This window comes from Lynx rufus, unplaced genomic scaffold, assembly GCF_022079265.1.
Source record: "Lynx rufus isolate CCGP_SWC_20201006 ecotype Redwood Valley unplaced genomic scaffold, mLynRuf1.p SCAF_6, whole genome shotgun sequence".
Taxonomy (NCBI): Eukaryota; Metazoa; Chordata; class Mammalia; order Carnivora; family Felidae; genus Lynx; species Lynx rufus.
The window spans coordinates 114570590-114592708 of NW_025814878.1; the positions used below are offsets into that span (position 1 = coordinate 114570590).

At 39.5% G+C, this 22119-nt stretch overlaps 1 non-coding gene and 1 pseudogene across 1 annotated transcript; both read right to left on the reverse strand.

Moving 5' to 3' along the window:
• Positions 1-3725: 3725 nt before the first annotated feature.
• LOC124529195 (glyceraldehyde-3-phosphate dehydrogenase-like) lies at positions 3726-17325 on the reverse strand (annotated as a pseudogene).
• LOC124529471 (U6 spliceosomal RNA) lies at positions 15017-15123 on the reverse strand. Its single transcript, XR_006966366.1, has one exon. It is a non-coding gene; the product is annotated as a U6 spliceosomal RNA (small nuclear RNA).
• Positions 17326-22119: the final 4794 nt, after the last annotated feature.

A 22119-nucleotide genomic window follows, 5' to 3' on the forward strand; every position in this document is an offset into this window, starting at 1 on the left:
ACAAAGCAGGAAAGAATATCCAATAGAATAAAGACAGTCTCTTCAGCAAGTGGTGCTGGGAAAACTGGATAGCACCATGCAGAAGAATGAACCTGGACCACTTTCTTACACCATACACAAAAATAAACTCAAAATGGATGAAAGACCTCAATGTAAGACAGGAAGCCATCAAAATCCTCAAGGAGAAAGCAGGCAAAAACCTCTTTGATCTTGGCCACAGAAACTTCTTACTCAACACGTCTCCGGAGGCAAGGGAAACAAAAGCAAAAATGAACTACTGGGACCTCATCAAATAAAAAGCTTCTGCACAGCATAGGAAACAATCAGCAAAACTAAAAGGCAACCGACAGAATGGGAGAAGATATTTGTAAATGACATGTCAGATAAAGGGATAGTATCCAAAATTTATAAAGAACTTATCAAACTCAACACCCAAAAAACAAATAATCCAGTGAAGAAATGGGCAAAAGAGATGAATAGACACTTCTCCAAAGAAGACATCCAGATGGACAACTGACACATGAAGAAATGCTCAACATCACTCATCATCAGAGAAATACAAATCAAAACCACCATGAGATATCACCTTACACCTGTCAGAATGGCCAACATTAACAACTCAGGCAACAACAGGTGTTGGTGAGGATGCAGAGAAAGAGGATCTCTTTTGCATTTTTGGTGGGAATGCAAGCTGGTGCAGCCACTCTGGAAAACAGTATGGAGGTTCCTCAAAAAACTAAAAATAGAACTACCCTATGACCCAGCAATTGCACTAGTAGGCATTTATCCAAGGGATACAGGTGTGCTGTTTCAAAGGGACACATGCACCCCCATGTTTATAGCAGCACTATCAACAATAGTCAAAGTATGGAAAGAGCCCAAATGTCCAGCGATGGATGAATGGATAAAGAATATGTGGTATATATATACAATGGAGTATTACTCAGCAATCAAAAAGAATGAAATCTTGCCATTTGCAATGACGTGGATGGAACTGGAGGGTATCATGCTAAGTGAAATTAGTCAGAGAAAGACAAAAATCATATGACTTCACTCATGTGAGGACTTTAAGAGACAAAACAGATGAACATGAGGGAAGGGAAACAAAAATAATATAAAAACAGGAAGGGGGACAAAACAGAAGAGACTCATCAATATGGAGAAGAAACTGAGGGTTGCTGGAGGGCTTGTGGGAGGGGGGATGAGATAAATGGGTAAGGGGCATTAAGAAATCTACTCCTGAAATCATTGTTTCACTATATGCTAACTAATTTGGATTTAATTTTAAAAAATAATAAAGAAAATAAATGCTCTTGATTCAAAAACTGTCTTCTTGGCATGGGTACAATAAAGTTTATTAATTATTACTTCAGTGATTCATTGGTTTTACTTTGGCTGTTTTGAATCTTTGATATTTCCTTGCAGAAATTACTTAAGATTTTAACAAATAAAACCTTTCTTGATGATCCAATATTTCACCTATTAATATTATAGTTAGAAATTTTCAAATTGAATTAGGACATTAGGGTGTTGACCATGTGGATCAGAAATGCATCTTGGATGGGAAGTTGAAGGTCCAGTCTCAGATCTTCAGTTCTATGGGATGAAGTCTAAACAAGTCCATGTTATTAACTAAGAGAAGATGAAGTCTGTCTTTAGCCTGACTCTGTCTCATCTCCTCCTGCTGTCACACAATGAACCTGTTCCAGTCACTTCTGTCTTCTGGTCATTATTTTAATATAAGATAAAATCATTAGTGAATTAGATTCCAAGGAATGGTGTACCATTTTTGACAAAAACTAATTTGTTACCTTCTGTCTCTAAGGAAAATGAAAGGCCCTTTTTATTAATTAATGGTAGAAATAAAATTTGGGGTTTAAGATATTACTTTGTCCAAGATTTTCTCGAAAAGCATGAATTTCCTCCATTAATTTAATACTTAGTCGTCAATATGAATAGAATGTGTCATTATAAGTTATGTCATTGGAAGCCCTTAGAAATTATTCAGACAGAATGTATGTTAGTTCTAATTAACATTTGTAACATTTTCTAAGGACTTGTGTATTTTCAAGTTCTTTAATTCTGACTTTCAACTCTTTTGCCCTGACACAACCCTGTTACTATATTGGTGAAGTTTTACTAAAAAGGCCAAGGCCTGTGCCATCTTGCAGCAAAGGTGCTTCACAACAATAACCGAGTCCAGAGCAGCAAAGTAAGATGAGGAAGGACTTTGTAACCAAATAAATAAGTATTCAACACTGCCTTTTTAAAATATATTTCTAAATGTTTATTTTTGAGAGAGAGAGCATGAGCAGGGGAGGGGCAAAGATGGGGGTGCACCTGGGTGACTCAGTCGGTTAAGTATCGGACTTTAGCTCAGGTCCTGATCTCCTGGTTCCTGAGTTCGAGCCCTGGGTTGGGCTCTGTGCTGACAGCTCAGAGCCTGGAGTCTGCTTTGGATTCTGTGTGTGTGTGTGTCTCTCTCTGCACCTCCCCCACTTGTGTGCCTGCGTGCGTTCTCTCTCTTTCCCTCAAAAATACATATTGAATGAAAATTTTTAGAAAAGCAGGGGGACAGAAGATCGAAAATGGGCTATGCACTGACAGCAAAGAGCCCGACGTGGGGCTGAACTCATAAACCATGAGATCACGACCTGAGCTGAAGTCAGACGCTCAACTGGCCGAGCCGCCCAGGTGTTGCTTTTGATTTTATCAGTTGCATCACATTGGACAAGTCATTCAAAATATATGAGCCTTAGTGTACTTTTCTATAAAATGGGATGAAAACTATTACGTGATAGTATATGATGAAATGAAATTATTAATAAGTACAAATTATAAGATATAAATACAGTCCAGTGCCTGGCACATGACAAGCACTCCCAAATGATAGCAACTCTATGCTGACAAATATTAATTGTGCTAGGCCAGTGTGGGGGGCCGGGCCCCGATGCCAGGCTGAGACCCGGTCGAGCAACGTTCCCTGTTGACTCAAGCCAACCTGGTGGTTCCCCCTCCCATTCCCCCACTTTCAAGGGCATACAAAAGCCTTGTCAAGGCTGAGAGAGTTAATTCCTGAAGCCTGTGGTCTGCAGGTGTTGGCAGTAATGCTACCTCCCTTTTTCTACCCCGAGTCAGATAGACACAAACATGGGAACTGTGTTTTGCTAGCAATCTATCAACAAAGTCTTGTGACCCGTTCACAAGGTTCACAAGGTATACAGAACTAAATGTTTTGGCTGGCAGTGATCATGTGAAACCTGTTTATTCTTAGAATGACCTGATCCATAAGAGTCTTATATTATAAAAGATTGTGTACAGCAACAATAAAGCCGTCACTTGGGCCATCAGCCCAGGGGACCCTCCTGTTCCCAAACTTTCTCTTCTCTCCTTTTTTCTTGCATTCCCTTACCCTCAGGACCCTGACCTCGGTGATTGTAGCGCCGGTCGCGACAGCCAGGGATGGCCTATAGCTTTCCCCTCATTAATCCAACCTTCTCCTTGTGGCAGTGTAGGTTTGTGAGAGCCTGTGACCCACAGGAGCAGTAAGAGATCATAAGGAAATAGAATATTTTTTTGAAGGGTGTTGTATTAGTCAGCTTTTTCTATGTAACAAAGTACTCTAAAACGTAATGATTTCAAACAAGGTTTTAGTATATTCTCCTGATTCTGTAAGACAGCAAATTGTGCCAAGCCCATGTGGGCACTCTGTGTTCTGGGACAGCTCAGTTGTTTTCAGGTTTACAAGTCTGGGACGTCAACTGGTTCAGCCGAGACTGCTGGGCCTCTCCATTTGGGCTCATCATCCGGCAGCCTGGCTGAGGCATATTCACAAGGTATCGAAACTCTCCCTAGTGCAAGAGAGAAACTGCAGGGCTTCTGCAGCCTAAATTTAGATTCACAACATCACTTCCACTACATTCTCTTAGTCAAAGCAAGTCACAGTTCAACGTCAGTTCAAGAGGTGAGTTAATATTGCATTTCTTAATAGGATGAGCTGCCAAGAATTTATGACTAATTTTGCAATTTACCACAAATGTTCTCTGGCTTTTGTGTCTATATCGAGGAGTTTTGAATGTGAGAGTTGGAGTGCTTCCATATATGAAATGAACTCCACCCACTCAGCTACTAAATTTTACTTCATCCCCATAGCTTTCCCAAAGGGGATGTGAACTAAGAACTGTTGAATTCCAGCATACTCTAGATGTTATGCTTTGTTCTCACAACATTTTAAAACGCTTTCTTTACATTTATTTTAATGTTTATTTATTCTTGAGAGAGAGAGTGAGACAGAGCATGAGTGGGGGAGGTGCAGAGAGAGGAGACACAGAATCCAAAGCAGACTTCAGGCTCTGAGCTGTCAGCACAAAGTCTGATGTGGGGCTCAAACCCACGAACCATGAGATCATGACTTGAGCTGAAGTCGGACCCTTAACTGACTGAGCCGCCCAGGCACCCCTGTTCTCACAACATTTTAGAGGTTTCCAGATACAAGCACAGGAACTTGGAGAATTGTAAGTGATCTTATGGTCACCAAGCATATTCTGATACAAAGAACTGTGTACATGGCCCCTCAAATGACAAAGTTAATGAAGCAGACAGGCATTGCAAAGATAATTAGTTTGTTTTTCATTTAATATCACTCCCACCTATTCTTTGCCACCAACAACTCCTGTATGTGTGACTTAGTTGCTTTTTCTCTTACACTGCTCCTGAACAATTTTTTACTGACAAACTTGAAAAATTGCCTCCATGTCCGAATCCACTTTAACTATAGCTCAAGGGAACTGTTCAGCGAAACTGAATAGGTTGTTTGATGAGGACTGTGTGCTAAGATTATAGCACATAATCAACAAATGCTTGTTGAATTTAACTGAAGCTCTTAATTCATCGGGTTACAGAACTGACTGCCTGGAGACAGATGATGTTTGTGATGTCCAGTGGTGACTGGTTGTTTTTCCAGGAACTCTCCAATCCTAGTGTACTTACTTATCATGAACATTCATTACACAGAAATATTTAGTTATCATTAGTCAATTAAGCAAATGAAAAAGAATCTTATACGAAAAAAAATTTTTTTTGAGAGAGAGATACAGAGAAATGCAAGGGGGGGAGGGACAGAGAGGGAGAGAGAGACACATGGACAGGCTCCTTGCCCAGTGTGAAGCCTGTTGCAGGACTTGATCTCATGACCCTGGGATCATGACCTGAGTCAAAATAAGAGTCCATACTCAACTGACTGAGCCACCCGGTGCCCCTTAAATGAAATTTTAAATCAACTGTTTATTTTAAATTACATTTTTAAAACCAGATATCAACGCACATATTTAAAGCATTTTGCCTAGAAAGTTTTAAATTAGGATTTAACCAGAATTTAAAAATACAAATGATAACACACATAGAATTCTAATGTTCTAACAACTGACAGTATTAAGGAAAAGTATTCCACATGTGTGTAAAGTTTGGGAATTTTGAAAAAATACTTCAAAGAAGTATCTTATAAAATTGTGTTTACAATAATAGAATTGATTACAAATTAGTCTTACTGGAGCATTTCTCTAAGACTATCTGTAGTGTAAACCCTGGCAGCTGGTTTTCCATTTTTATAACGCAAGTGCCCTACATAGGCCCTGTTTTCTCAGGCATCCACTACAAAGAAGCATCCACTTTGAGATGTGGGGATATTGAAGTCCACAGAATTTTTGCAATGATCGTAAAAGAAAGAGCCAGTAAAGAGCCAGGGTGCTCCACTCTGATTTTTTTGTTTGTTTTAGAGATCTAGCTGATCTAGAGAATTGACTCCCCTCCCCTTCCTTTTTTCTCTTCCTGTACCTTAATTTCTCCTCTTATGTTTTAAATTCACCCACAAAGAGGGAACCTGCAAAACCCTGGGCCCCCATTCAGCTTTAATAAAGACAGAACCCCAGTATGATAGGGAAAGATAGGATAAAATAGGAAAAGAGGGAAAGGATAGGACCTGAGGTCCCTGGGTGGGGAAAAAAACACATATTTTGGAACAATGCTGGGAGTGTCCGACCACAGCAAACTCCCTCAGGGAGTAGTAAGGTTCCTCTTAAGGATGTAACAGACACCACCTACTGTCCCTTCACATTCCCCTCAGGAATTTGACAAAAGACCTAATGAAAAATAAATGGACAATAAAGCGTATGACTCACGTGGAACCCCACCCCTCATCCAATAGAAATGAGCCAATTAAAAAAGAATGACTCGGCATTTAGAATTACCTAGCCAGTAAGGGTAGAACCTGAGAAGAAACAAGGGAGGGGGAAAGGAAAGGAGGGCTGATGGGAATCATAAAACAAAGACTCTTGTCTGTTGTCGGGCCCCCTCTGCAAAGAGGGCTTTCTTATACTCTAATAAGTTTCTGCCTGCTGCTCATTTTGTATTCATCTCTTCATTCTTCCAAGGGGTGAGACAAGGAACTCTGGGTATTGAGGTAAAAAAATCCTGCAACACAAACCTTGCTCTCAGACTAACTCCTCCCTACCCCCACTTTGTGACCTCACTGCATGGCCCCAGGCGTGCTGTGTAATTTCCAGGATTTGTAAGTAATAAACCTTTTCTCTTTCAAAGTTTCCTGTTGGTTATTGTTGAAGGTGTCCTGCAATCTTAAGTATCACAGGGGTTGGTCTGGCAACAACATTGTTTATGGATAGCCTGAGGCATGCACAAAACGCTATCTCATTAAAGAAAAAGATCTGTCAGGGATAGTCTTGCACCTGAGAGGTGGTAGAGATTGAGAGGGTTTAGAGTGAGCTCTGAAGAGAGAAGATAGTGGGGTAGGGGATGAACCCACAACCCATTCAGCCTCTTCTGCCTGTGCACTTGAGAGTCATGCTTTCATTCTTACCTTTGAGATGTGGGGATATTGAAGTCCACAGAATTTTTGCAATTGTTGTAAAAGAAATCGTTGGGTAAAACAGATTGGCACTCCAAGAATAGGGGTGCAAAGACACCCTGAGAAAAGGGAGGTACAAAAGTGCCAGAAATAGGGAGGTGCAAAGGCACCCCAAAATAGGGAGGGGGTGCAGCGCCCCCCAAAATAGAGAGTGGCAAAGGCCTGAAATAGAAATGGCACAAAGATGCCCAATACACAGGAATAACAAGATTAGATTATTCAGGGTGAAAGCACCCCAAATTTAGTACTATAGCAGAAAGCTGCTTTCATAGGAAAATAGGACCAGGTTAGGTAAATGGTGAATTGGACTATGGACCGCTGCACTGCAGGCAAAGCAGCCCAGAGCAGAGATGGTTAATAAGAGAGAAGGTGCCTTGTTAACCCTGAGGTTATTCCCCCTATCTGTCTCATCCCCTAGGCTGGCAAAGGTAAACAGGCACGGAGTCTCCTGTCTGCTGTTAACAACCATCTACCCATCTGCCCAGCGCCAGGATTTTGTTTTATATTGACCCAAAACCCAAACACTGTATATCTTCAAAACCCCCTTTCCCCCCTCACGTCCTCAAGTTAATGTTCACAGTTTCTTTGTCTCTTTGTACATGCGCATCATGTATGTAAGCCTTCTGATCTAGATAAATACAAGACCAGGACGCTTATTCGGGGCTCTTGTCTTTTTCTGAACATTAGCCGTCTCTCTCGCTTCAATCCTGTGTCCGCTCTTTTGCTAGACAAGAGACAACTTGAAACTTAGAGTCTATGACACTACCTTTGTTTTTATTGATGAGGAATGCTCATTCTTGCTGTGAGCATCTTCGATCCACTGACTTCAGAAAATATCCCATTTTCCCACGCTACAGAAACACTACAGAAAGTACTGTCTCCATAAGTAAAGGAAGTGCATGCTTAAAGAAGGAAGAAACATTTTTGAAAATTAAACAACGTGGTTGAGAAGAGAGTAATTATAAATCAAGTAGTAAATTCAGTAAAAGAAAGGTGTTCTTCTTGCCTATTCTTCATTCCTACTGAATTTTAGATTCATGTCGTTAATTTTAGAATTTCATGTGAAATTTGATTTATATTTTATCTCTTTAGCTTTTCATGTTACATTAAATAAATTAGTAAAGTTGTCATATTTTTGTTTCATACCTTTTAGATTTTGTTGGTATTGTGAAAAAGACTTTTCTATACACATTAGTTCTGTTCCTGTGAGTTCTCTTGACAGCTTTGCTTTCCAGAGACAAGTGATGCTGCACTACATCTGATCCTTATTGGCTGGAGAGAACATGTTCAACGTCAAATCGGTGTTCCACTTAAACACAACTTCTGCAAATGCTCTGTCTGTAAGTTCTCCTTTAGCTTATGTTCTCTTTTTGGTCACGAGGCGGTGGCAGAGTGGGAGTTGAACAGAGCAAGGCAGGGCTGCAAAGGCACTCTGAATGTGTTTTTCCCTTCCCCTGGTATCCTAAATCTGTCTCCAGGATTTAGCCCTTTAGGCCAAACGGTACTTATTAATACTGTAGTCAGAGATGATGGAATAAATCACCTCCATATAAGAAGAACTAAATATTACTAGAAAGAAAAAGCACTTCTGTAAGTGAAGCAATACAGTGGAGACAAAAGCTTATTATTTTTAGAAATTAATAATATAGTGTCAGATATACATACATACGCACATTTATTTATTTATTCATTTATTTATGGGTACTTTGCATACTGACTTTTGAAAATACATTACTAATTTTTAGTATGTCATGTAGATCTTGACTGAAACTGAATTAAATCCATATTATATTCCTCTCTGGGAACATCGTATTCTGCTCTGCTTTTTCATCTTTGGTGGTCTCAGAAGAATTTTATAATGTTTTCTCTGATGATTCTTTATATCCCTTGTTAAATATATGACTTAGTATTTTGGGTTTTTTTGGTTGTTGTTTTTGTTCTTGTTAATGGGTATTTTTTTCTTCTCCTCTACCTAAATATTTTTATCTTGTACTTCTTTGTGGCTTAGTCTGCCAGAGACCAATGATGCTGCCTCCCGTATGGTTTTAATTTGCCTGAGAGGAACATACCCAATGTCTTATTTTGGTTTCACTTAAACCCAACTTCTGCAAAGTTTGTCGCTACAGCAGATTTGGGGGAAGAAATGTGATAGCATGTAGACTATGGGTGTGCCTTCCAGAGTGCTCTGCTTCTCTATTGAGAAAAAGATTCCATATGCAAAAAGAAGTGAAGGGCCGAACAGTCATACGAAGGAATATGTATCACCCCTCTGATCTAGGTCACAACTAAGTGCTACACTTAATCCAAGGATGGGCTTGCGATCATAGGTCTGTAGGGAAATGACAACTATAAATATCAACATCATAAAGTGTTTACACTTCTAGAAATGCAGAGGATACTTCATTTATTTATATCTGCTCAGTCCCAAGTGAGTTTCAGAATATGCTCTGCTCATTAAACTGCCAATGAATCCCAAATCAACTATTGGTTTGACCTGCGTCAAGCAGGTGTGAACGTGATTTTTGCAGTTTCAGAGTCAACCAACACATTCTGCGATATGTAAATGATGGAAAGGAAGTCAGGAAGGGAGGGAGGGGATAGATCCAGCTATTTGCCTAGCTGTCTTATTGCTGGTTAGTTTCCTGCGATGGCAGAACCTAAAGTATGAATGGCTATTCCCTCCTATTCCTTCCCTCCTCCCCTTTCCCACCTAATATAAAGAAAGGCAGGCTTCTTTTGGCTTTTTTTTTTTTATAATTTTTTTTTCAACGTTTATTTATTTTTGGGACAGAGAGAGACAGAGCATGAACGGGGGAGGGGCAGAGAGAGAGGGAGACACAGAATCGGAAACAGGCTCCAGCGGCTTTTGACACTAAGACTTCTCCCCCAGATGTATTGGATCCTGATCAACAAGGCTAGTGAGAAAATAAAGACAGATTGCCAGGTTACCCTTCAGACATGATGATAATGATAATTAATAAAAATTATAATAATAATAATGCCTAATAATTACTGAGTGATTTCTATATGGCAGACACTCTTCTGCTAAGTGCTTTTACTATATTAACTGGCTTCATCTTCATGATACCATGAGGTAGGTATACTTTACCAGCTAGGAAATTGTCGCATGGAGGAGGTGGACGCCTGCCTAAGGCTGCACCATTAGTAAGGGGTGGAGCCTGAATTCAAACTCAGGCCGTCCAACCAGAGAGGGGTGACTGTGCTACACTGTGGCCTGGAAGGGCATTTACATACACTTCCCCTCACGGGCACTAGACCACATAATTCTTCTTCTTCTTTTTTTAATGTTTATTATTGAGAGACAGACACAGAGTGTGAGCAGGGGAGGGGTAGAGAAAGGGGGGGGGGTGACACAGAATCTGAAGTAGGCTCCAGGTTCTGAGCTGTCAGCACAGAGCCCGATGTGGGGCTCGAACTCACAAATTGTGAGATCATGACCTGCGCTGAAGTTGGTCACCCAACCAACTGAGCCACCCAGGCGCACGACCACATAATTCTTCTAAAGAAGGAATTAGGCACCTGGCCACATACACCTTCAATGGCCTCCTCCTGGCAGTGTTTCACCAGTATGAGCCTTTGGTGGAGAGTTACATTTTTGTAGCTCTTCTCTGTGGGCACCTTATGGGTAGAAAAGAGCTGTTCCCCATCTCTCTGTTTTTCATATCTGTCACAGTATTTTGTTCCTGCATGCATGCCTGCAGGGATGAACACTCCTGGTCAGTTCTAATGTCATTTATCTAAGGGTTATTTAAAGAGGTGACACATCTTAGAGATTTCATGCTCAGCTGAAGATTCTGAAATTTTGTAAGGTAAAACACTTTGAGTCTAAGAAGTGTTCAGCTTCATCAAAAACCAAAGCAGTTCCTGTGCTGAGACCATTGCTAAATGCAGTCAAAGGGTCAAGGCTTGCACCCAGTCCCAGAAGTTCTAACACAAAAGCTGCTGTACTTTAACTACAGACTGGACATTTATTCTGAAAGTTTCCTTTTGCAGGAAAAACAGTGTGAACTTCAATAGGGCTCTCCTGTCTCTGTTTGCTTGAGTGGCACAGTTCCTGGGTTTTGAATTTAAGGCTTGCTGGATTTGGGAAGTGTTTGTGTTTTTCCTCTTTATCTGTGAAGTACAAAGTGGTAACTATTTTAGTTACATGAAATGAGTGGGTAAAAAAGAAAAAATTGGAGGGAAATGAGAAATAGAAATGACTAAGACATATAAAAGGATTGAGGGGCATCTGGGTGACTCAGGTGGTTGAGCATCTAACTCTCGATTTTGGCTCAGGTCATGATCCCAGAGTTGTGGAATGGAGCCCTGCATTGGGCTCCATGCTGAGCATGGAACCTGCTTAAGATTCTCATTCTCTCTTTCTCTCTCCCTCTACTTCTCATCCCTGCTCACATGCTCTCTAAATAAATAAATAACTAAAAAAAAGGATTGAAAAGTGGGCTTGGGAGCATAACTAAGATTGGAAAGTTTGTGGTCATGATCCCAGAGGGACTGTGAAGTCATATGGGAGGAGAAGAAAGGCAGAGAAGAGACCCAGTGGGGACAGGGTGGGCAGGTAACTTCAGAAATTCTACACAATGTTCCATATGTAAGTGTTTCATATACCAATTTCACTGAACTGAGATGTTAATGGAGTTTCCATGCCCCCTCCCCTGCCTGCCACCACACGTTTGGGTATGCCTTCTTTGTGGTTTAGTCTGCCAGATACAAATGATGCTGCCTTCCTTTTTTTGCTTTGTTAGCTGTAAAGACAAGTATTTAACAATTTATCACGGTTTCTCTTAAGTGTGGTTTATGCAAAGATTTATGTTCCATCATTCTTCCTCTTCAACCACAACATGGTCTAATAACTACTTCCTATGCCCAGGCAGCTTCTCCTTTCCTACAGCCATCAAATGTGTCAGTTTCTCTGAGGTTTCAATGCACATTTTAGATAGTAACAGAGTCTTTGGTCAGTCCATCAAAAAGCTTCACACAAGATGTGAAGCACGTCAGAACAAACTATAAGTAAAGACATCAAAAGAGTGTAGATTAATACTCCCAACTGTGAAGGCAATTTTCAGTTAGTCACTATATTTTACAGGGCACCTTCTAGGCATATGAAGCCAGCATAGTAGTAACTACACTGCAAAACTTTCCAAATGCAGTTGGGAAACCCATTTCAATACGATGAATCTGAAATTGTTTGGTATGATAGTGAGAGTGCCTAGTTATGGACCAGACAGACATAGGGCCACTGTCTCAACAGTGGCCTCAACTCTCTCTCTCAACAAAGAGACAGGTTTGAAGGGAGAGGGCTGCAGTAACCAGGGGGCTGGACCTACAGAGCTCACACTTAAACAGAGATAGGAGCCATGCTGCCTGCCAGCTCAGGGTGTAGGCAATAAAAGGTCCCCTGCTGGAGGCCAGCATATCAGTATATGCTGGCATATGCTGGCCATCAGTACGAACACAAGTATATTTTCCAAACAGTGAGTCCTTCAGGGCCTGGGCTAAATTAACCAGCACTCTCCCAATGGTAAGTCTGATACATCAGCTCTAGTTTGCTTTGTATTTTAGAATTTTCTAAATGCAATAGCTGATAATTTGAGCCATATTGGTTTACACTGCTACTGACTCAAGAGCCATGTTGTAACTCAAGTATAAGAATAGGATTTTGCATTGCTATGCAAATTTATCAGTGACAGTTACTGTGTCTCACTACCCATTCACATACCTGTTCTTTTCTGGTACTGAATAAAAATATATGACATTAAGACGTTTATAACAAGATTGATACCATGAAAGGCTCACTTTTAGCTCTCCAGAAGTCTGTCTCTTAGAGTTTGTTGTATCTCTCTTACTCTTGCTGAGGCATCATCCAGTAAGCTTGCAAATTCTGTAATCTCTTTCTTCCAATAGATTTACTACATCTAAACTTAAATATAAGTCTAGGAATCCTTTCTGACACTAGGACACTGAAAAGAAGCATCCTTCTATTCCCTTATTTACTCAACAGATCTTTTGATCAAATGGAGAGTCTGGGCTACCCTAGCAAAGGATAAATTTCTCTCCTAATTATCTCAGTTACTGGGGGCTCCTTAATATGGGAGTTTTTACTGTATCACATGGGGAAAATGAAGGATATGACTGACTTTGTGGGGTTGGTTTGGGGAGATCAGCTGCACTGTGTCAAGTAATTCAGTGAAAGGCACTGTCGTTGTTTCCTACTCTGAACATTTTGATCTGAACATTTCCTTCACATCAGAGCTCCATGCACCTCTGATAAATGGTGAAGAGATTCTGAGAATGTTTCTGAAAACCTTTAGCATGACAGAATTTGGTCACTTCATATTGCCATTTCTTCTTGATTTGGTTTTGGAAGTTGGTGACTTTCTTTTTTAATGTTTATTTATTTTTGAGAGAAAGAGAAAGACAGAGTGTGAGTGGGGGAGGGGTAGAGAGAGGGGGAGATACAGAATCCGAAGCAGGCTCCATGCTCTAGGCTGTCAGCACAGAGCCCAACACAGGGCTTTAATTCACAAACCGTGAGATCATGACCTGAGCCAAAGTTGGACACTTAACTGACTGAGCCACCCAGGTAGGTACCTCAAGTAGTTTGTGACTTTCTAGGGATTAGTCCAATTTATCTAAGTTATCTGATTTATTTGTATATACTTGTCCATACTATTGCCTTTAAAAAATTGATGTATAATTGACATATAACATTATCTTAGTTTCAGGTGAACAGCGTAATGATTCAATATCTGTATATATTGCAAAAATGATAACCATAGTAAGTCTAGTAACATCTGTCAACATAGATAATTACAAACATTTTTTTTCTTGTGATGAAAACTTTAAAATTTGGGGGCACCTGGGTGACTCCATTGGTTAAGCATCTGACTCTTGATTTTGGCTCAGGTCATGATCTCACAGTTGGTAAGATGGAGCCCTGTGTTGGGCTCTGTGCTGAGCAGGGAGCCTGCTTGGGATTCTCTCTCTCCTTCTCTCTGCCCGTCCCCTGCTCATGTGAGCGCTCTCTCTCAAAATAAATATTTAAAAAAACTTTAAAATTTCTACTTCCTTCACTTTCAAATATGCAATACTGTATTATGGACTATAGCCAACATGCCATACATTACAACCTTGCTATTTATTTATTGTTTTATAACTTTTGACCTCCCCATAACCAATTTCACCCACCTTCTCTGGCAATCACCAATCTTTTCTCTATAATATGAGCTTGGATGTTTTGTTTGTTTGTTTGTTTTGTTCTTAGATCCCACATGTAAGTGAGATCATATGGTATTTGTCTTTCCCTGTCTGACAAATTTCAATTAGCATAATACCTTGAAAGTACACCCATGTTTGTCATAAATGGCAAGATATCATTTTTTATGGCTGAATAATATTCCATTGAATATATACCATGTTTTCTTTATTCATTCATTCATCAATGAGCACTTAGGTTGCTTCTATATCTTAGCTATTGTAAATAATTATGCAACAAACATAAGAGTGCAAATATGTCTTCGAAACCCTGTTTTCATCTCCTCTAGGTATATACCCAGAGTGGAATTGCTGAATTGCATGGTAGATCTACTTTTAATTTTTAGATTCTTTTTCTTTTTTGCTGATCTTATTTGGCTAATTGTGCTGCCATGTCTTTGAATTCGGTGATCCTTTCTTCTGTTTCATCTACTGGTGAACCCCAATAGTGTATTTTTTTTAGTTCAGTTATTTTATTCTTCAGCTTTGTGAATTTTATTTGTATTTTCTTTTTCTTTGTTGAAATTCTCCCTGTGTTCATCCATTTTTCTCCTGAGTTTGGTGAGCACCTATAAAGAACCACTGCTTTGACCTCTTTATCTGGTAAATTTCTTCTGTCCTTTCCATTAAGGACTTTTATTCTGAGGTTTTATTTCGTTCTTTTGTCCGGAACAGATTCCTCTGTTTCTTCATTTTGCTTGACTCTGTGTTGATTTCCATGCCTTAGATAAAATAGCCACCTCTCCTAGTTTTGAAGGAGTGGCCTTGTGTAGGAGATGCATTTTTATTTTTCAACCCTGCTTTAGCTTTTGGTTGACTCTCAGACTTTTGTGATTAAGCAACTATTTTATTTTCATCCTTGTTCAAAGTCCATGCTAATCTTCTCTGTATTGTTCCAATTTTAGTATATGTGCTGCCAAAGAAAACACAACTTGTTTTATTTTCAGGGCTTCTAGTAGCTTAGGGTATGCCAAAACCTGTCAGTGTCCTAAATGGAAGGATCTCAGTTAACACCAAGATTCAATCTGTTTGGAAGCCAGACCCTCAAGCAGCAGCTTTTAAGGAGGCAAATATATGCGGTGTTGTGGGACTGCAAACATAAGCCCTTCTGGCCACCAGAGCCTGACAATCTGGTGGTGTCCTTTGGGTGGCAGTTGCAAAAATTGTCATGCTAGTGTAGAAGCTCCTTTCTAGGAGATACTGGCTAGTTAGAGCTAGGCAGTGGGGGAGCCCAATGATGGTGTCCACCAGCCTATGTTCCTTGAAAACATTTCTATAGCATCCTAGATATGCCCCTCAGGCTGATGCTCCAGGACAAACAAATAGGCTTCTTTCACAGACAGACTCAGTGTATGTTTCAGTCTGCTGTCTGGGCAGCGCCCTTGAGGCAGTAACCTTCCAAGAATTTTCTTCCTAATTGTTATAGTCTTGTGGGATCAATTAATGCAGCCCCCCCCCCAACTTGGCCACCAGAGCCAGATAACCAAGGAATGCCCTGAGGTCAGTGGTCTTAAAAACTGAGGCAACAGACACATGTAAAATCTCCTCTCTAGGAGATACTGGAACTTTGGAGCATGGTAGAGGCAGAACATAAAAATGTCAACCACCAGCTGGAGCAAGGCAGAAGGAAAGTGTAGCAATGTCTCCTACCAGCCTCTGTCCCTGAAGAATACATCAGCAGGCTCCTAGATATATGTTAAATTAGATGCCTGCCCCTTAGGCTGATGCTTTAAGAATAAGCAAATGAGCCTCCTTCATATAAAGTCTGGGTGCCTCGCAATTGGCTAGTTCTGTGCTGGGCTCCGGGATGAATGAGTCCAAGTGTACAAACCTTTAAAGAGGCATTTTTCAGTTGAGCATATCTTTTTTTGGAGGCAGGGTATGGTGTATTTTATTGGTGGTACATAACAAAGGAGGGCTCCCTAAGGCCTTCCCCTTCTTCAAGGGGTCTGGGATGGAAGCTGTTTCAAGGTTTGGAGATTCTCAGTGTGCTGGGGGATGAGTTGGGGCAAGCAGCTAAGGACCTCTCTCTTCTTTTTTTGTTTCACTGGGGCTGGCTGTTCAGGGGTCTCTTGCTCCTTGGAAGCCATGTGGACAATAAGGTTCACCACCCAGTGGCTGTAGCCAAATTTATTGTTGTACCGGCAAATGAGCTTGACAAAGTGGTCATTAAAGGCAATGCCAGCCCCAGCATCAAAGATGGAAGAATGGGTGTCACTGGTAAAGTTGCAAGAAACAACCTGGTCCTCAGTGTAGCCCAGGATTCCCTTGGTCCAGCATCAAAGGTGGAAAAATTCGCGTCACTGTTAAAGTTGCAGGAAGCAACCTTATCCTCAGTGTAGCCCAGGATACCCTTGAGGGGGCCCTCTGATGCCTGCTTCACCACCTTCTTGATGTCATTATGTTTGGCAGCTTTTTCCAGGTGCAGGTCAGATCCACAACTGATGTGTTGTGGGTAGGGACATGGAAGGCCATCCCAGTGAGCTTCCCATTCAGCACAGGGATGACCTTGCCTTCAGCCTTGGGCTGTTCTGGGCAGTCCCTCAGCTATCACACCACAGCTTCCCAAGGGGCCATCCACACTCTTCTGGGTGGCAGTGATGGCAAAGACTGTGGTTATGAGTCCCTCCATGATGCCAATGTTGTCATGGATGATGTTGGCCAGAGGGACCAAGCAGTTGGTCATTTAGGAGGCATTGCTGACGGTCTTAAGGGAGTTGTCTCATGGTTAATGCTCATCACAAACATGGGGCCATCAGCAGAAAAAGGGCAGAGATGATGACCCTCTTGGATCCACTCTTCAAGTGAGCCCCAGCCTTGCCAATAGTAGTAAAGACACCAGTGGACTTCACAACATATTCAGCACCAGTATCACTCCATTTGATGTTGTTGGGATCTTGCTCCTGGAAGGTGGAAATGGGCTTTCTATTGATGACAAGTTTTCTGTTCTCAGCCTTGACTGTACCATTAAATTTGCTATGGGTGATTTCATTCTAGAACATGTAGTCCATGTAGCTGAGGTCAGTGAAGGGGTCACTGATGGTGAAAATATCCACTTTGCTAAAGTGAAGGCAGCCCTGGTGACCAGGTGCCAAATATGGCCAAATTCATTTTACTCCAACCTTCACCATCATATCTCTTGAAATCAGGAAACATGATGCCTTCAGCTTTTTTCTTTCTCAGAATTGCCTTGGCTCCTTGGAATGTTTTGTGTTTCCACACATATTTTAGGATTATTTTTTCTATTTTTGTGAAAAATGCCATTGGAATTTTGATTGAGACTACACTGAATTGGTAAATCACTTGGGGTAGTATGGATATTTTAATAATATTAATTCTTCCCATCCAAGAATGTAGGATATCTTTCTATGTGTCTGTGTCTTCTTCAATCTCTTTCATCAGTGTCTTATACTTTTTAGAGTACAGTTCTTTAGATTTCTTTCAAAGAACTGGTTAAACTTATTCCTATGTATTTTATTGTTTTTGATGTTTTGTAAATGGTATTATTTTTTATTTCTATTTCAAACAGTTCCTTATTAGTGTATAGAAATTGCTGCTGATTGCTGATTTTGTATCCTGCAAATTTACTGAATTCATTTATTAGTTTTAACAATTTTTGGTGGGGTCTTTAAGATTTTCTATATAAAAGATTCTGTTATTTATAAATAGCAACAGTTTTACTTCTTCTGTCTGTTTTGGATGATTTTATTTCTTTTCCTTGACTGATTGCTCTGGTTGGGACTTCCAGTATTAGTTTAAATGAAACAGAAAGAATGGGCATTCTTGTCTTTTTCTTGATCTTTGAGGAGAGTCTTTTAACTTTTCACCATTGAGTATGATGTTAGCTGTGGGCTTGTCATATAAGGCCTTTATTATGTTGAGGAACATTCCTTCTATACCCAACCTTTTGAGAGTTTTTATCATGAAATAATGTTGAATTTTGTCAAATGCCTTTTCTACATCTACTGAAACAATACTATGATTTATATTCTTCATTCTGTTAGTGTGGTGTATCACATTTATTTATTTGCATATATTGAACCATCTTTGCATTCCAGGGATGAATCCCACTTGATCATTGTGTATGATTCTTTTAATGTGTTCTTGACTTGACTTTGCTAGTATTTTGTTTAGGATATACGCATCTATGTTTTTCAGGGATGTTGGACTGTAATTTTTTTTTTTTTTCTTGTGTCATTGTCTGACTTCAGTATCAGGGTAATGTTGGCTTTGTAAAATGAGTTTGGAAGTGTCCCTTCCTCTTCAATTTTTTGGAAGAATTTGAGAATGATTGTTACTAATTCTTATTTAAGTGCTTGGTAGGATTTACCTGTAAAGTCATCTAGTTTTTTTGTTGGGAGATTTTTGAGTACTGATTCAATCTCCTTCCTTCCTATTGCTCTACTCAGATTTTTTTTTTTTTAATTTTTTTTTTCAACGTTTATTTATTTTTGGGACAGAGAGAGACAGAGCATGAACGGGGGAGGGGCAGAGAGAGAGGGAGACACAGAATCGGAAGCAGGCTCCAGGCTCTGAGCCATCAGCCCAGAGCCCGACGCGGGGCTCGAACTCACAGACCGCGAGATCGTGACCTGGCTGAAGTTGGACGCTTAACCGACTGCGCCACCCAGGCGCCCCTCTACTCAGATTTTTTATTGCTTCATGATTTAGTCTTGGTATGTTATGTGTTTTTAGGAATTTATCCATTTCTTCTAAGTTATCTAATTTGTTGGCATATAATTGTTCACAGTAGTCTTTAATGATACTTTTTATTTCTGTGGTATCAGTTATAATTTCTCCTATTTCATTTATAATTGTATTAGTTTGAGTCATCTTCTTTTTTATTAGTCTAGCTAAAGGTTTGTCAATTTAATTTGTTTCCAAAAAACCAACTTTTAGTTTCATTGATTTTTTTCCTACACTTATGATTACAGTTTTATTATAAAGGATGAAAATCAGGATTAAACTCAGAGTGATGTTTGGGAGTTTCCCAAATGTGATATGATACTTTTGTGCATTCAGGATGCATTACCTCCTGACACTTTAATGTGTATAACCAAACATTGATCTTTTTTTAATTGTCTTTATGGTCTCTATTTCACTTATGTCTGTTTTAACCTTTATTATTTCATTCTTTCTGCTAACTTTGGGCTTAGTTTATTCTTTTTTTTCTAGTTCCTTGAGGCCTAATATTAGGTTATTTTTTTGGGTCTTTCTTTTTTACATAGGCTTTTATAGATATAAACTTCCCTCTTAATTTTTTTAGTGTTTATTTTTGAGAGAGGGAGAGAAAGAGACAGAGAGAGACAGAGAGACAGAGAGCAAGCAGGGGAGGAGCAGAGAGAGAGTGAGACACAGAATCTGAAGCAGGCTACAGGCTCTGAGCTGTCAGCACAGAACCTGACATGGGGCTCGAACTCATGAACCACGAGATCATGACTGGAGCTGAAGTCAGACACTTAACCGACTGAGCCACCCAGGGGCCTCTAAACTTCCTCTTAGAACTGCTTTTGTTTCATCCTATAGGTTTTGATATGCTGTGTTTCCATTTTTGTTTGTTTCAAGGTACATTTTGGTTTCCATTGTGATTTCTTCCTTGATCCACTAGTTGTTGGAAAGTGTGTTGTTTAATTTCTACATATTTGTGAAATTTTCAGCTTTTCCTCTTGTTACTGATTTTTAGTTTCATACCATTGTGGTCAGAGAAGGTACTTGATATGACTTCAATCTTCTATTTATTAAGAGTTATTTTGTGACCTGACATATGATTTATTCTGGAGAATATTCCTTGTGCACTTGGAAAGATATATATTCTGCTACTTTTGAATGGAATGTTCTGTATATGTCTGTGAGGTACATTTGGTCTAAAGTGTCATTCACTTCCTTTTTTTTTTTTCTGTTCGTTTTCTGTCTGGATGATCTATCCATTACTGAAAGTGAGATATTGAAGTCCCCTACTATTATTGCATTGCTGTCTATCCTTCCCTCCAGATTTGTTAATAATTGTTTAATATATTTAGGTACTCTGCTATTGGGTGCATATATGTTTAAAATTGTTATATTCTCCTAATGAGTGGACAGTTTGATCACTATATAATGACCTTCTCTGTCTCTTGTCACTGTTTTTGACTTAACGTCTATTTTGTCAGATGTAAGTATAGCAACTCTTTCTCTGTTTTCATTTCCATTTGCCTGGAATCTTTTTTTCCAACCATTCTTTTTTAGCTTATGATTGTCCCGAAAGCTCAAATGGGTCTCTTGTAGACAGCATTTCGTTTTTTTTTTTAAATATTCAGTTACTTTCTGTCTTTTAATTCTAGAATTTGAACCATTTATTTTTAGAGTAATTAGTCACAGGTAAGGATTTGCTATCCCCATTTTGTTAATTGCTTTTTGTTTCTTTTGTAGTTCCTTTGTTCTTTTCTTCCTCTCTGTACTTCTTCATGAGTTGATTATTTTTTTTGTAGTGATATGCTTTGATTCTTTTCTCTGTATTATTTGTGAATTCATTATAGGTGTTTTGCTTTGTTGTTATCATGAGGCCTTCATAATACATCTTATGGTTGTAAATATCTATTTCAAGCTGATAGCAACTTAAGTTCAATTGCATAAAAATGTTCTAACCATTTACTTTCCCTCTCCATTTTTCCTTATCCCAATTTAAATCTTTTGTATTGTGTATACATTAAAAATATTGTAGCTACAGTTATTTTAACACTTTTGTCACTTAACCTCTATGTTAGAATTCAAACTGCTTTACCCACTACCATGCAATATTAAAATATTTTTTTTGAGAGAGAGAGACAGAGAGAGAGAGAGAGAGAGAACATGTGGGGGAGGAGACAAGAGAGAGGGAGAGAGAGAATCTCAAGCAGACTCCATGTTCAGCATGGAGCCTAATGTGGGGCTTGATCCTGGGCTTGATCTCATGACCCTGAGATCACGACGTGAGCTGATACCAAGAGTCAGATGCTTAACCGATTGTACCACACAGATGCCCCAATGTTAAAGTGTTTTTAATTTGACTATACATTTCCTTTTTTAGTGAATTTTATATTTTTATATATGTTTTCATGTTACTCATTAGCATCCTTTCATTTCAGCTTGAAGAACTCCCTTAAGTATTTCTTGCAAGCAGGTCTAGTGGTGATAAATTCCCTCAGCTTTAGTTTGTGTAGGAAAGTTTGTATCTCTCATTCACTTTGGAAGGACAATTTTCTTGGGTAAAGTATTTTTAGTTCAAATATTTTTCTTTGAGCACTTAAAAAATTTTTAAATGTTTTGTTTATTTTTGAGAGAGATATAGAGACAGAGCATGAGTGGGGGAGGGGCAGAGAGAGAGGGAAACAGAATCTGAAGCAGGCTCCAGGCTCTGAGCTATCAGCACAGAGCCTGATGTGGGGTTTGAATTCATGGACTGTGAGATCATGACCTGAGCTGAAGTGAGTTGCTTAACCAACTGAACAACCCAGGTGCCCCTTTCTTTGAGAACTTTTAATATATCATCCCACTCGCTCCTGGCTTACAAGGTTACTGCTGAGGTAGTTTCATAGCCCTATTGGGATTTCCTGGTTTGTGATGAGTCTTTTTTCTCTTGCTGCTTTCAAAGTTTTTTGCCTTTGCTTTTTGAAATCTTTATTTTAATGTGTCCAGTGAAGAACTTTTTGGGTTGAATATGTTTGGGGATATTTGAGCTTCACATATCTAGATGGCTATATCTCTCTCCAGGTTATAGAAGTTTTTAGCCATTTTTCTTCAAATAAGTTTTCTGTCCCTTTCTCTCTCTTCGTCTTTTGGGATTACCAAAATTACAAATATTATTCTCCTGATTATACATCATAATTCATGTAGGGTTTCTTCATTTTCTTTCATTCTAATTTCTTTATTTTCTCCTGACTGTATAATATCAGGAAATCTGTCTTCAT